This window comes from Parasteatoda tepidariorum, chromosome 7, assembly GCF_982258835.1.
Source record: "Parasteatoda tepidariorum strain Cologne lab strain chromosome 7, Ptep-v5.0, whole genome shotgun sequence".
Lineage (NCBI taxonomy): Eukaryota > Metazoa > Arthropoda > Arachnida > Araneae > Theridiidae > Parasteatoda > Parasteatoda tepidariorum.
The window spans coordinates 5,775,846-5,790,488 of NC_141761.1; the positions used below are offsets into that span (position 1 = coordinate 5,775,846).

Genomic DNA, 14,643 nt, shown 5'->3' on the forward strand with positions numbered 1-14,643 from the left:
GATGCTTAAAAGCAGAGATGTAGTATAAATATTTGGGTAAATAGCGGCCCATGAAAAGTTTCCTTTAGGCATGCCAAAACAATTAAAAGAATTCACCTTGATTAGGAAACATAGCACCTGAGAAACTTTAGTTCGAACATCTTAATACGAAGTCAGAACACACTGTGAAAGATTTGTTTAATGGAGTGACACTAGTTGACAATTGAAAAATTTTACAAGATAAAAAACTTCTATGTATGAAAAAATTTGCTAGGATCTACATACATTTGCAAGCAAAGATTTACTGGCTTGAAGACCGTTTAACAAGAGTAAAATTAGACAGATATCAACAAGAAATCTCACTACTGATTTCAATAACACTATAAGAAAGTGTAATAGACTTGTCTTATTAAAATTATTATAAAATTAAATGTGTTTGAAGTTATAAGTAATATAGTTACGGTATCTTAATTATATAAGTATATATATCTTAGTAATTGTCACTGGTTTATTAAATAGGTCGCACGATTCCCACAAAGAGCAAAGGGAAAATGTCTTACTATTAATTAATGCATACTTGAAAATATGTATATATATATGAAAATATATATGTAATATATATATTACACTGGAAAAATAAAAAAATCATGAAAATTCAAGTGTTATTTATTTAAACATTTACCATTCCAATTTCAAAGTTCAATTGAAAACTTACAACTCAAATTATCTTGACTTAATAGTCCTTTTGAACCTTCCTATTTAACAATGAAATTTTTGCTCATTTCATTATAAAATTCAAAGATAGATACAATAAAATGTAATTATTCTTACAACAGGAAGATGAATAAGATATTTCATATTCTAATACAAAGATGTCTTTTGTATCATGCATGCGAGACTTTATAACAGAAATTAATGCTTAAAAAAAAGCAACTCATATCGTTTTAACGTGCTTCAAAAGAAACACTTAAAACTTTAAGATAAGACGCAGATTTTTTTTCTAAGGACAAATACATATCAATGAATCTTTTATAATACATTTTATATTGATTATATAAAACACATTTTACTTAGGCTTGGTGAATACCTAGTACAGAGTGTGTAGCACTCTGTACTAGGTATGTAATACTAAGATACATAACACTCTGTACTAGGTAAATAAAAAATAAGCACCTTTTAAGCATTCAATTTTAATCACTTATAAAAAAAATCATAATTAGGATACGTGCAGATATAAAAATTATTTCTTCCTATCGTTAAAAGTTTTTCATTTATATAATCAACAAAATGCAAAGACTTTACATAATCATGATAAAATAACAAGTTACTGCTAAGTTAAGCTTCTTTTTGCAATGTATGACGACGATTGACACAGCAATGAAAAATCTTTATTTGAAAGAAGGACAATTAAGCACTTTTTATAAACCCTCAGTGGAAAAAAAAAAACCTTTAAATTCTTTTAAAAAAATTATGAATCATTTTATAAAAACTCTACACACTCTGTAGTATGCATAATATGGCCACAAAAGAATTTTTAATAAAAATGATTCTTATTAGGAATAAATTAAAAAAATTTCAAGTAACCTTGCATCTTATTTTGAAATGATTCCTTATGAGTAAAACTATACACAAATAGCCAAAAAAGGAGAGGGTAATACTAGACTAAAGCAAAATACAATGTGGATCAAGCAAAAATGAAAATGTCTTATCATATTTGTGCTTTATTTATTCAAATGTTTTTTTTTTTTTTTTTTTTTTTTGCTTTGCTTTAATCATGCCCATATAATTCATTTAAATTAACATACAAAGAAAATATGCTTGAAAATAAAATTTCTGTTAGAAATTTCTGTCAACTTTAAATTTCAAAGTACTTTCCTAGTGGTGGCTTCACATAAGTTCTGGTCTTTCAAGTCCTACCTTCCTCAGTAGTGATTCAGTTCATTTAGATATATTTGCTTATTCTCATTTAAATTTTAATTTGCAACCACTAAAACTTTTTTGAAAAAGGTTTAAAAAATACACACTAAAGGTGATCATTTTCAAATACTCTGTACATACATTTACATATATAAATATAGAAAATATTTCTTTTGAGCGAATTTTAAAATTAAACGGTTACAAAGTAACAAATTGCTTGCGATTCTTTGTTTCTAATAAAATTAATTTCATTGATTCAACAAAATTTTAAAAATATAATAAAGGAAAGGAAACTGAAAGCAAGATAAATAGCATTTAAATTCATTATTTTATTAATTTGTCCATTTAGAAACCAACAATAAAAATAAGATAAATCACCTGAACAGGCTCGTGAGACTTGCTAAGGCAATCCCAAGCACAAGCAGTATTATAAACTGAAGCAGATAGTAAAACTAGATTCTTCGTTGAATTTTATAGCATCGTCATGACCTAAACTGATGAATTATAGTAAGCGATAAAAAGTATAAATAACTGTCAATTAGATCAAATTCACATACATACTAAGAGAACTTTCAAAATGCTAATATTAGCCTAACTAATAAATAAACAGTAAGGTTTGTTTTTCCAGGCATTATAATCTTTCTCTCTCTCTTTTTTAAGGAATGTTTCCTGAAATTACAAACTATAAGAATTACAAAAGTGTTTTTCTGCCTAAGATTTTACCTTAAAAATAACAAATTGAAAATATACTTTCTTTACACTGTTTTCTAAGGATTTAATTAACTTTACTTTAATAATTTAAAATAAAATATAAGCTACATTATTACATTTAAGATCATTTAAAGAACACATTTTGCTAAAAATTTATAAAACAAAAACATTACCTAATTGTATTTAATTCATTTATAGAAAATGGGGGAAATAATTTAAATGAAATAATTTAAAAGTTTAAGTAGAAATCAGACAGTAAAATGTAACTTTCAGATTATTGTTTTTTTGACGAACAAAAATACATTTATGTATAATAATAAAATGAAGATTTTGCGTGTGTACATCTAACTCCAGAATTGTTTGTACTAGCGTCCTGGAATTCAAACAGCGATTTTTAGGAAAGGAGGCAAAATTGTCCTTTGCAGCAAAGAACAATTTTTGCCTCCTTTCCTAAAAATCGTTAGGTATTTTCAATAAGCAGATGAAAAGTTGATGGCTTATTTCATGTTATTTGAAAAGCGCTGACTTTTCATCTGCTTCCGTTTAAACATTTTATAAGAAATACTTCAACACATTTCAGGATATGAAATAAATATAATATCCTAAAAATTTACTTGAACTACAACTTGATTCTTATATGTTACATAAAATATTTATTTTTTACTTTTTTACAAAAAAACATCAAAAAAAATTATTTTTTGTTTTTAAATAATTTTATCTCGAGTTATATCCTCCATTTTAGATAGAAAACGAAGCATGCTAACAATGTTTAAATTTCTCTTTATTCCTATACCTATTCACTTCCGAATGAGCTGTGTTCCGGTGAAAAAAATTTTTAGTACTACAACACTGACACTTGTGCATGGTCATAAGACCACTGATATTCACTGTAACGGCAACAAACAAGTGCCATGTACAAGTGAAACAAATTAAACTATAAACTAGACAAAATTGGAAAATTAAGAGAGAACTGTTAAAATAGATAAATAAAATATGCAATATACTTTTTTGTTGTTGTTACTCACTTATGTTTAATCCCTTTAGACAAGTTACACATGATTTAAAGCTATATTATAGTTTTAATAATAATAATAGTTTTTAATAATAATCTTATAATAATAATGGTCAACTTTATATATTTAATTGTCATTAATAGTAGGTCAAATTTAGTCTATAATTAGTGGTTTGGACTCACAAATGCTGAATTCAGATTTTATATCAATTAATATTAATATTTGTTGTGAGTGAAGCATTTTTATTTTCATTTTTATAATATATTATAAATATTCAGCATTCATAAGACTCACTTTCTTTTTAGAGTTAAAAAATAATTAAGAAGAATTTATTTTTACATGTGTAATTTGTAGCTTAGCTTCAAATTTTTTAAAGAAATTTATTCAATCATTGTTAAGGTGTTTTGAAATAGCTTTCAGTGGAAACACCTGTTTAATATGTAAAGAACATTGGAAATTAACTAACACTGCTAATTAACTAACATTAAATTAACTAACATTGGAACACTATAAAAAGGTTTAAAATTTAAAAAAAAAAATATTGTTTGAAACTTGTATCTATTGATACTGATAACTTAGAATTTGCACACTATGATTTAAATAGTCAACTATGATCGTAATTACCAACATTGAGAGGGCGAGATGATTCCTACACCCTCCCAGTACACTACACCCGCCTTGGCCTTCCTCCCTTCATCTAATTAACATTAAAAAATAATAATCTTCAAAACTCTTCTAAGAGTTTCATTAGAGAGAAGACATTTTTAGGCAGATTTAATCCCACAGTGATTTTAAAACCAGTTTGACAGAATTTAATTTTATAAATCAACTTTATTTTTTAATGATTAAATTTTTAGTTAGAGAAGTTTAGAAATACTATTGCTACTCAAAATTGAGTATAGATTTAAATATTAGTGCTTCCCAAAGTAATGGCTACAGCTTTAAAACTTGCAGGCAATGAAACGTGGGAAACTATAAAATAAAAAAAAGCACAAAAGAGGAGAAACTTAATGCTTCCTCAGGCAAACCTCTACATATTATTACTTTTTTTAAAAAAAAAATTAGGAGGTTTGACTAGGGATTCTCCCATCGACCATTTTTGCCCAAATCAGACAGCATAGCCGAAAGGCAGCTTCAGCACCAATAACTGCAAATTTTATGATAATTACTGTGTAATTCTAGACTACGCAAGTTAATTTCCTTTAGCGTGATGAAATGCAATGTTTTTTTTTTCCACTCTGCTGCACAATGATTGGAATTTGAGATTTGTGTAGCACCCAAGAGAGGGCAGTGGCATATTTTCAAGCGTAAGGAATCATTTATCCTAAAAAATTGTGCATGAATGGACATGATGTGGTGTTAATGGGAATGTACATAGAAAACTAATAAGCATGGTTAAAATCAAGAATAATTCAATGCGTAATTATAAAAAAACATAAATTTTTACTTTGTTTTGATTGTTTTTATTACATATTTTTACACATAAATTTTTTTTTATTATTATTTGATAAATTTAATGGAATGTTTATTTTGGAAATTGCTTTTTTCATTAAGGGATTTGTGCATTTTCTGCAGTGATGACAGGTAGATGGGATGATCCCGAATTACCCTCAAAAAGTAGCTGTCTCGAACAGGTAGTGATAAGGAAATATTACCTAATGTAATGCGAAAAAAATGCCATTCATTAAAACAATTAAGATCCCCAATAATTACATATGAAATCAACATTAAGAAAATTTTTCTCTCCCCCCCTAAAAAAAAAGAACATACCTGCATGGCATCGAAACTTTCTTATTATTTGAGCTGTTCTAACGTCCCAATAAAAAAGGCTTTTTGTCCATTCTACCGGATGCTATATGTGAGCTATTTGCTGAAGATTAAGCATCTAAGACTTTATATCCATGCCCCATATAAGTCTTCAAGATCGACGATTGCCAAGGAATCTAATATCCCCATAATTTCATTGATTTATCAGATCCACCGGTCATACAATAGTTTCCATCAACTAAAAGTAAATAAAAGGGTTTAGCAACAAAAACAAAGAGCTAATTAGTTTACAAAACATACAATTAAAGCGGATTGCGCGAACAGCGCCTATTTTACAACAAAATTGATATCTTAAAATATTAGGATGTCCCATTGCTAGAGAAATACATAAATGAATAAAAAGTTTTTAGTTTGAAAAAGTTTCTAGCTTAGCTCTACCAACTTTCAAAATTCTCTATTGATGGGTCTGCATCCCTACTGGTTGTGGTAAAAAAAAATATAACATTAATGTATAGCTTACATAGTATTACAGTTAAAATCTCTGCTATGTATTAAAAAGCCATAAGCTCATAATTTTGCAGCATAAAGCTGAAAAACTGTTAAGCGTAAGCAAGTTCGAATCTTACTAAACTATGGCTGTAATTGTAATTGTTTATGTAATTGAGCACACAAGCATGCAAAAAATAAGTGAAACAAACACCAGTAAAGACAGCTTTAATGGCAAAAGCGAAATCTTAAAACTACTTTGATTCGAAACACGAAGATTTGTTTCAGTGCGGAAAAGATCATTTTGAACATGGGTCGAAGAATTCTTGCCGACAAATGTTGTAAGACTAAGTATTGTACAACTCGTCTGCTTCCTTTTCTCTGAAATTATAACTATTCATTTCTCTTTGTATGTCAATGTTATAAGTTGATTTATAACAGAGCAAATCTTGAACTCCTGTCTATTCTTGATCTGGAGTATATTATAAAATTTTTCAGCTTTATTCTTGTGAAAAATGAAATCTTGTAGTTAATTTTATGTTTAGTAATTTTTGATCCAAATGGAGTAATGTAAAATATCTAAGAATTATATTGAAATATCAAATTTATTTTAATATCAATAGTACTTGAAACTATGGTTACAGCTTTCAGGGGTCTAACTAGGTTTTTCTGTGAGGTACCTATTTTGTGAAAATTTTGACATAATTTGTGAAAATAAAGAATTATTTAAAAAAATCAACACAAAAATGTGGTAAAAATATGGTTTATAGTTTCTTACGGGATAAAAAATAAAATTTTAAGAAAAAGTATTTTATAAGACTACCGTTTCTCCTAAAATTGAATTTGTGAAGATACCGCTAAATGGTAGTAAATTTGGCATGGACAGACCCCTGGCTTTATTTTACTCTGTTTGTTTCTTACAGATCAACCTTTTACCAATCCTTTGTTCGATTAGCTATATTTCAAAGTAGTAAAATTTACTTGATTTTTTTTCTTCTTTTACTGAGATATACTGTTTTAAATTTTAATAAAAGTTTTTTATTTCGTTTAAAAAGATTTTCCACCAATTGCTCATATTATTCCTCAGTGTTGTGGTTTCCCATCATCCTTTTATTTAGCATAAAAAAATCAATATAATTTAATTTGGTTATTGTATTATGGTAAAAAAAAATTAAATTTGATGTTTGGTAAACTATTTTTTTTTTTTTAAGAAGAGCTTGCAATTCATAAAAAAAAGTTTCTGAAGTACAAGTGGGGATTCAGAACGTAACTAATAAACAGAATAAATTTGCTCTCTTGTTGGGTAGATTTTCGTGCTGTAATCTGTGGCAGAATAATCGTCAAGTCTTGGGAACTTCCAGCAGTGGCCTGCTACAAACTTATAAAAACATCACGAAAGGGGATAAACTTGTAAAGTATGACTCGTAGCAATCCGTGGACAAACATCTACATGTTTTTTGTTTTGTTTTTTAAATTGCTAGTTTCAAATCTATTTCTCACCTTGTCAATTGTAGTTAGCACAACAGATCATGATACAGAAATATCCACCTCTTGTTTTTATTGAAAAGACTTTTCCTTTCATTCAAATGCAGTAAAGCAAATTTTAAGTGGTGATATTTTTAATTAAATATATGTTGGGAAGAAAAGGGTAAGATCTGATAGCGGGGTTAGACCCGGTAGCTTGATTGTATTGAAATTCTGTTTTCAAATGAACAATCTCTGAGTTACACTTTATTAAGCAAGAAGAAGAACCTACCATTTTTTTGTGTTGTTGTTGATTAATTCAAGTCATCTTGGTAAATAAGTTTGTTTTATTTTGGACTTACATTATTAGAAACTATTGAAAAATTTTATTTATTCAAATATATTTTCTGGTTTTTCATTCTCCAAAATTCTTTTTAATGTTTGAGTGTACTAAGTCATACACAGTAAATTATAATTAAACATCTCTCAGAGGCATAAGTAAGCAATTGCTTTTTCATTTGTTGCTACAAGGAAAAAAAATAAAAATTCAAACTTTTGCCAGTTAAAATAGTTTTCTAAAAAAAATAAAGGAAGATTCTGCCTGGCTAAGGATTTCATAATTAATGTTATGAAAATAATAGAATTTTCTTCTTAGCTTAATCAAAGGCTTTCTTTTTATAATATTTATTTAATTTTTTGCATCAGAAATGGTGATAAATCAAATTAACTAGTAGGTGAAGGTCCTATCAATTGGTTGTTGCTTGAGAAAAAAGTTGCATGTTTTTTTAAATTTTTTTTCACTTCATTTTTGTTTGCTATGTTGAATAGTTCTGATAATAGTAGTATGATAATATAATAAAGGGCAATTATGATGCTACAGAAACAGAAATTCAAAAATAAAAACTGATTTTATTTTATGTAAAGAAGTTTTATTAAATATTACTAAAAAATTATACATATTAAAAAGATTATTTCTTTTAGTTTAAGTTGTGATTTTTTTAAAAGGGAAATCCAAATGATTTAAATGTGGTTTTAGTAGCAATTTAGATCAAGCTGATTCAAATTGGTTTATTATTGTAACACATCGTTCAAAAATTGATGTACATTTTTGTTTAATATAGGAGTGTTTCCTTACTTTGAGTGGCCCACAAGGTGTCAGAGAGACTACAGCGGTCAAAGCTTAGGTAAATCTCTTGATTTTAAGTTATTTGCTTGGTCAAATAAGCATCAAGAAAATGCTAAACACAAATAATGGTAAAATCATTTTTTCTTTCCTGAGTTTTGTATTTAAAAATATTTAATGTGCATAAAATTGTTAAAATATTAGGTATGCAATTTGTTTTGTGTTTCTCATGTTTAGCTTGACTTCTTTATTTTTAAAAATCCACTGTCAAAATAGATTTTAAAATAAAAAATAAATGATAAAAAAATCATTATTTGAAAGGCTTAATTTGATTTAAATTAGTTAATTTATTTTAAATTTACCAATTGAAGATCCAGTACAATTTATAAATATTTTTCAATAACAAAACTAAAACTTCTGAATATTATGGTTAATGTTATTATACAATTATTAAAAACAAATCCCTTAATAAATAAAATTATAATTTTCTTTCAAATGAATGAAAATGTGAGCTTAATATAACATATTTTTATAATATTTTTAAATTTCAATGGTGTCCATTGAAACATTTGTTAATAGTTGGCAAGATTTTCTAGTTCTGAATAATTAAGAATTTTAAGTTCAATAAAAAAGGTGTTAAAATGAATTATGGATTTCAGATATTACTTATTAAAATGATGTGTTATAAACACAAAATAATAAATTTGTTTTTCAATATTTTTTAACCATGTTAAACTTAATTTTAAAATTTATTTCAAATTAATTTCAAAGATTTATTTTCATGTTAAGTGAAAGAAATGTTGAATCAATCTTTTTATAGAATAATTTTCGGTTTTGAAAAAGTAGAAAAACTTAAGTTACTGACTTTATTTATTTATTCTAGCTTGAATTTAATGCAGGGAATTATCTTCTGCATAGCAGTAGCCTTTTTAAAAAACTTGTGATCTCAATAAAACTTTTAATTCATTCTTTCAAACAAAAAAGGTAAGAAGAAAGAAAAATGAAATTAATATATTGCTGTATATTTTATTTATTTTATTTTAATTCCGTAAATCTATGTCATAAGAGTATTGCAAATAAACATGTGCATTTATTCACATTACAAAGACAAGAAATAAATTTTATAAACACATATAAAAATAATTTTTCACTGCAGCAAAGTCACTCAAAGAATAAAAATTTTGAGAAAACATGTCAACATTACTGTCTCTTTAATTGTTTAATAAATAATTAAAACAATTTCTTTTCATTTTGCAAAAGTTTTTTTATTAATTCTTTAACTTAAGTGAAACCGACTAGTTTGATGCTATACGCTGAAATTATGTGACTAAATTAAATTACATTAATGGAAAATTTAAGTATAAGCACATCGAACGTGGAGATGAGGATGAGGGGCAGATATATTTCAATTGACTAAATTCTTGAAAGTGTTGATTCGTTTTCAGCGATATCGAATGCTTAACCTAAGACTTTTCTTCTTATTTTAATTAATGAATTTTTTTCTCTAGAAATGTATAATGAATTAATTTTATTATTTTAGAATTCTTCTTTTATTATTTTAGAACTGACAAATAGTATGCATAAATAATAACAATAACCATATTTTATAAGTACTATATAAAAGAAAAAGGAATTAAAAATTATAAATTTAAAAATAATTTCTAACTATAGCGAAATTTCTATTTACTCAAAGAATAATATTGAGAATAAATATAAGTCTTAATGTACATTTAATATATAGAAAAAAAAGAAGAAAAAACACACTGCATTAGTAAATATTTACTTAAAGAAAATACTTCAACTCTAGTTCAGAAAAAAAAGCTAAAATGTATTACATTACCTTTTAATTTTTGAACATTAGTGCATAGATTGTAACGATGATCAATAGAAATATTTTAATGTACTAGATTTATGAAAACACTGATTTTTTTCATGCAATACCGAATTATAAAATCATCCACACTATATCTAAATGTATACTACTTCTATTCCGATCTGCAACTGATTTTAATTAAGTAATTAAGCTGCAATGGAGCATTATTTTAACTAAAAAAATGAAATTAAATAATATTTTCTATGAATTTTAACACCACTGATTTTAGCCAAGAAGAGATGTTGATTCTCTGTAAGGAGCTGCATAACCATTTCTTCAGATATTTTAGTAATAACAAACAGTTTGGAGTTTTAAAATCCTTCTTCCATTTCGCACACACTGTCAACACCATAAATTTAATTCTTAAAATTCTTACTAATAATATACAAAGAATGTTTGAACGATATAAGTGATATCAAAATTAAAAGAGCATTGAAATAGCCTTAGCAGATGGAGAAGGCACGTTTCTATTCAGCAAATGTGACGTCATAACCAATCAAGGATTGTTTTTGATTGCATCATTTACGGAGGCCTTTTTGAGAAATTAATAATATTTAATAATTAAACAAATAAGCATTTGAAGAAAAAATAATTATATTTTCGGATTCAGGAGAGAATTTCCAATTAGTTAGAACTGAAAGTAATATACTGCAATTGTCCATTATGTATTTGTCCAATACTGCAATTGTCCATTATGTATCACCGAGTGCCTTAATGGCACACAACAACATGGAATTTTTAAAAAAAATTACTATGAGAGCTAATAAGAAGTGAATTTGTTTTACCAGCATTAAATTTTTTTAATGCATATATGAGCCTTTAATTGCTCAAACTGTCAGTATTGTATCATGAAAATGATTTGTCATATCCTACTGTTACATCTGATTTCCAATTGGTGCTAGTGTTACCATTTTCCCACGTGATGTCATCTTTTATGTCATACAATGCATTTGTTATGTGAGATTTGCTTAAGACAATGTATTATAGTCTAATTGTAAGCTTTTTCCCACTTAACAAGTACCCATTCTGATTTTTTGACTCACAAATTTTTGTGCCTTCTGCTTAGAGTAGAATATATAGGTACTTAACTATAAAATCAACACTCAAAATGGTGACCTGTCCTACTTGGTCTAAATGAAATTGCACTTCTGAACAAGAAGTCGCTGCATCATAAATATATAGAATTACAGCAAATATTTACTCATAAATGCAGAACTTATTTTGACAAAAATATTCTTCTTCTATCTACTGCATGCTAAATTTTTAATTTAACTTCTAAGCATATGATACTATGCTGATCTTAATATATTCCCGCTACATAACGTATGTTCAGAAAGCTCTTAAATCTGAGCAAAAATAAAGTCAGGAAGAATGCATGATTTATCTCCAAAATAAGTTATTTATTACTACACTTTTTAAAAAGATTAAGTAAAATTTTTAAAAAAGAAAAATATGATTCATGAAAGAAATGTACTAATGTTATTAATGTATCGCACGCTGAAGACTTTGCATAAGACATAGCTGCCAACTGTTCAGAATTTTTCGGATTTGTTCCTAATTTTTAAATCTAATCTGAAAATCTGATATTTTTATAAAAGATCTGAATTTTCATAAAATGTTTCATTTTAAACCAATCCTTTTTTTCTGATCGGCACAAGCACGCATCCTGTGATTATTGTGCTAAAGTACTTTTTAGTAGCTTTTTATTGGAAAATACTATTCCAATAGCTGTTGCTGATTATTTCACTAAATTATTATTTTTTGAAAATTTTTCCTTGTAGTATTTAAACCAGAGTTGGCAAGGTTTAGGACAGAATGGATTAATCCACGGTTTAAACCGTCCTGTCGAAAACTGTCTTAAACTGTCCAAAACCCTTTTACTCAAATTATGTCACAATTTTATCTGAACGATATTTAAAAGGTAAAATAAACATGAAACTAATAGCATATTGATAATTAAATCTACTAGAGAATATTTGTTTTTGAAAGTGTAATGTTTTATTAATATTGTTTGCCTCTTCAATTTAAACATTAAACAAAGGAAGATTAATCAGTAATATCAAGTTCAATTGGTCCTCTCATTCAATACTACATAACTGAAGTTTGACCTTGCCATGCAGGTTAAGCTAATAGGGACTAAGTGCTTGGTTAGTCATAAACAGGTTTATTTTTCTATAGTACGAGTCAAGAATACTTTTATTTCATTCATGTTCGATTTTTTTAGCATAGTGGTGATACATCACCAGTGTCAGTAACTGAAACTGGTGTTATGCCCTTCAAAACTGTTAATACATTAAAATAGATATTTTTTTTATCATCCTGTGATGCAGAAATTATAACATTCCCTTAAAAAAATATTGTGAAAAGTAAAAGGTTAATTTTTAAACAAATTTAGTATTTTGTTTAAAAAATTATTATTATTTTTTAATATTGCTTTATCTATCCTTATGCAAAAACATTATTTATCAGTATTAAAAGCATATTTATATTTAAAGGATTCAATTTTGTTGTTCAATGAATTATGGATCTTCAAAAATTATAAACCTTTTCATATTATATTATTTTCCTTTAATAAGTTAAAGTAAATTGTATAAAAAATATCAAATATTTATTGATACATGTAATTATTATGTGTACAATGGTTACACCTGTAGAATTTTTATCCTTTTTCCAAAGTTCAAGGTTTTGGACACTTTAAGACAGTAAAACCCACGTGTCCTGTCCAAAACCAGTTTAGGACATCCAAAACCGCAAAAATATTTGTTTATGATGTAGATTATTATTTACCTGTGTTTTATAATTTGGAGATAAATAATTATATATTAATAGGTAGTGTTTGTTTTTAATCTATTATACCGGTATTCCTAATTATAAAATATTAATATCATAAGTTTCCCACAAAAGATAGTGTTTATAATTTTGTTTTACTAATTTACATATTTAAATATATGTCTATTAATGTTATGATTTAATAGTTAAATTTTTGTCTTACTCCTGTAATTAGTGCATATAATTTTGTCGCAGATAGTGCTCCTAATTTTTGATTCCTAAGGTTGGCAGCTATGCATACGAATGCGTTACACATTTTTAATTCTTAATAATGAAGAGTAACTGATATTCCACCATCCTTTTTACCATAGATTACGTCTAGGTTAAGAAATGATGGTTCTTTCATGTGGAATTCAAGATGCTCTATGTTCATTGAGCACTAACCTCAAAAGAATAGGTGTACTTCCATGAAACTTTTGCTATCCATTGAATTTTTGCCTGCGAAAAAATTTTTGTTTTGAAAAAGAGATAAAATGCTTAAATCCTGTTTTTGATGTGATTTTCTTACATAAAATTAAACAAAAATTTCAAGTTATATTGGAATGAGCAATTCAATATTTATCAAAAGTAAGGTTAATTTTCATATTGGAAATTTACCAAAAATTTGCATATGTATGAAAACATCTGATATTTTTACTGTATTTGAAAATATTATTCTTACTACTACTGAGCGCTTTCATGTTTTCCTTATTTTTAAACCAAATGTTTGAAAGAGCGAAAATTTTTAACACCTGTATTTGATGTAATTTTCTTTTAAAAAATTAATCAAATATTATATTGGAATCAACAGTTCAATTCAGATTTTCTAACACACGTTAAAGTAACATTGTGTCTATGAAATCGATGTATTAGTCGCAGTAATGACTGTATTTAATAATTATTGCCTTAATTCAATTACTGGTGTTTTCTAATATTGTGTTGTATTGTTTTAGGAGGTGTTTGATAAGACATCTATTTCTGCAGAATCTTTAATTTTTTTTGAAAGAGAATTTCTTCCCTTTATTGATGACATTGAAGCTAACTTTGAATGTGCACTTTGGTTAAGTGATGCTGATTACGTGAGTGCTCTACAGATTGTATGTATAACTTTCTTTTTTAAAACTGCTAATAATATAATTAAAAATTTTGAGAAATAGAGATCAAAGCTCTTTTTCTTATGTATCTTTCAGCTCACAAATTTTTGAGAGAGGGAACAATAACCCCCAAAATAATTCTCTTCTTAAAGCCAAACTCTCTGTTTTTATAGTTACATTTGCTAAAATTTCAATCGAGTGCCCATTGACTTTTCCAAACTTTATTCTACCAAATGTTATTCAATTAGAAAGTAATGCAAGAATTTCAATACCCAAAAGTTCTATGATCGAGGAGTTTTTTCAATGTTGTATTTTCATTAAAGAAACCATTTCACAGAAACTTTCTTGTCAAATTCTTGTTTCTTAATCAATTTGTTTCCTGTTAAAAAAAAAATTTGCGACTGAAAG

The 14,643-nt window shown here is 26.6% G+C and overlaps 1 protein-coding gene and 1 long non-coding RNA gene across 27 annotated transcripts in view; one reads left to right on the forward strand and one right to left on the reverse strand.

The window, feature by feature from the left end:
• Positions 1-5,867, reverse strand: part of LOC147806777 (uncharacterized) — a 29,699-nt gene extending 23,832 nt beyond the window's left edge. For 4 of the 11 annotated variants that reach the window (XR_015435183.1, XR_015435193.1, XR_015435191.1 and 1 more), the window contains exons 1-2: positions 5,391-5,852; positions 2,275-2,390 (exon numbers count right to left, since the gene is read on the reverse strand). This is a non-coding gene — a long non-coding RNA (uncharacterized LOC147806777). Of the gene's footprint in view, positions 1-96; positions 116-694; positions 714-2,274; positions 2,391-5,390 lie in introns of those variants that run through there. The other 7 variants (XR_015435184.1, XR_015435187.1, XR_015435185.1 and 4 more) reach the window with 5 other exon arrangements.
• A 43-nt stretch (positions 5,868-5,910) lies between these two features.
• Positions 5,911-14,643, forward strand: part of LOC147806778 (nuclear cap-binding protein subunit 1-like) — a 33,695-nt gene continuing 24,962 nt past the window's right edge. For 5 of the 16 annotated variants that reach the window (XR_015435180.1, XR_015435182.1, XR_015435181.1 and 2 more), the window contains exons 1-4: positions 5,911-6,214; positions 8,459-8,521; positions 9,344-9,444; positions 14,095-14,238. The gene's annotated coding sequence lies outside the window, so the exon portion shown is untranslated. Of the gene's footprint in view, positions 6,225-8,458; positions 8,592-9,343; positions 9,445-14,094; positions 14,239-14,643 lie in introns of all 16 variants that reach the window. The other 11 variants (XM_087167179.1, XM_087167186.1, XM_087167181.1 and 8 more) reach the window with 11 other exon arrangements.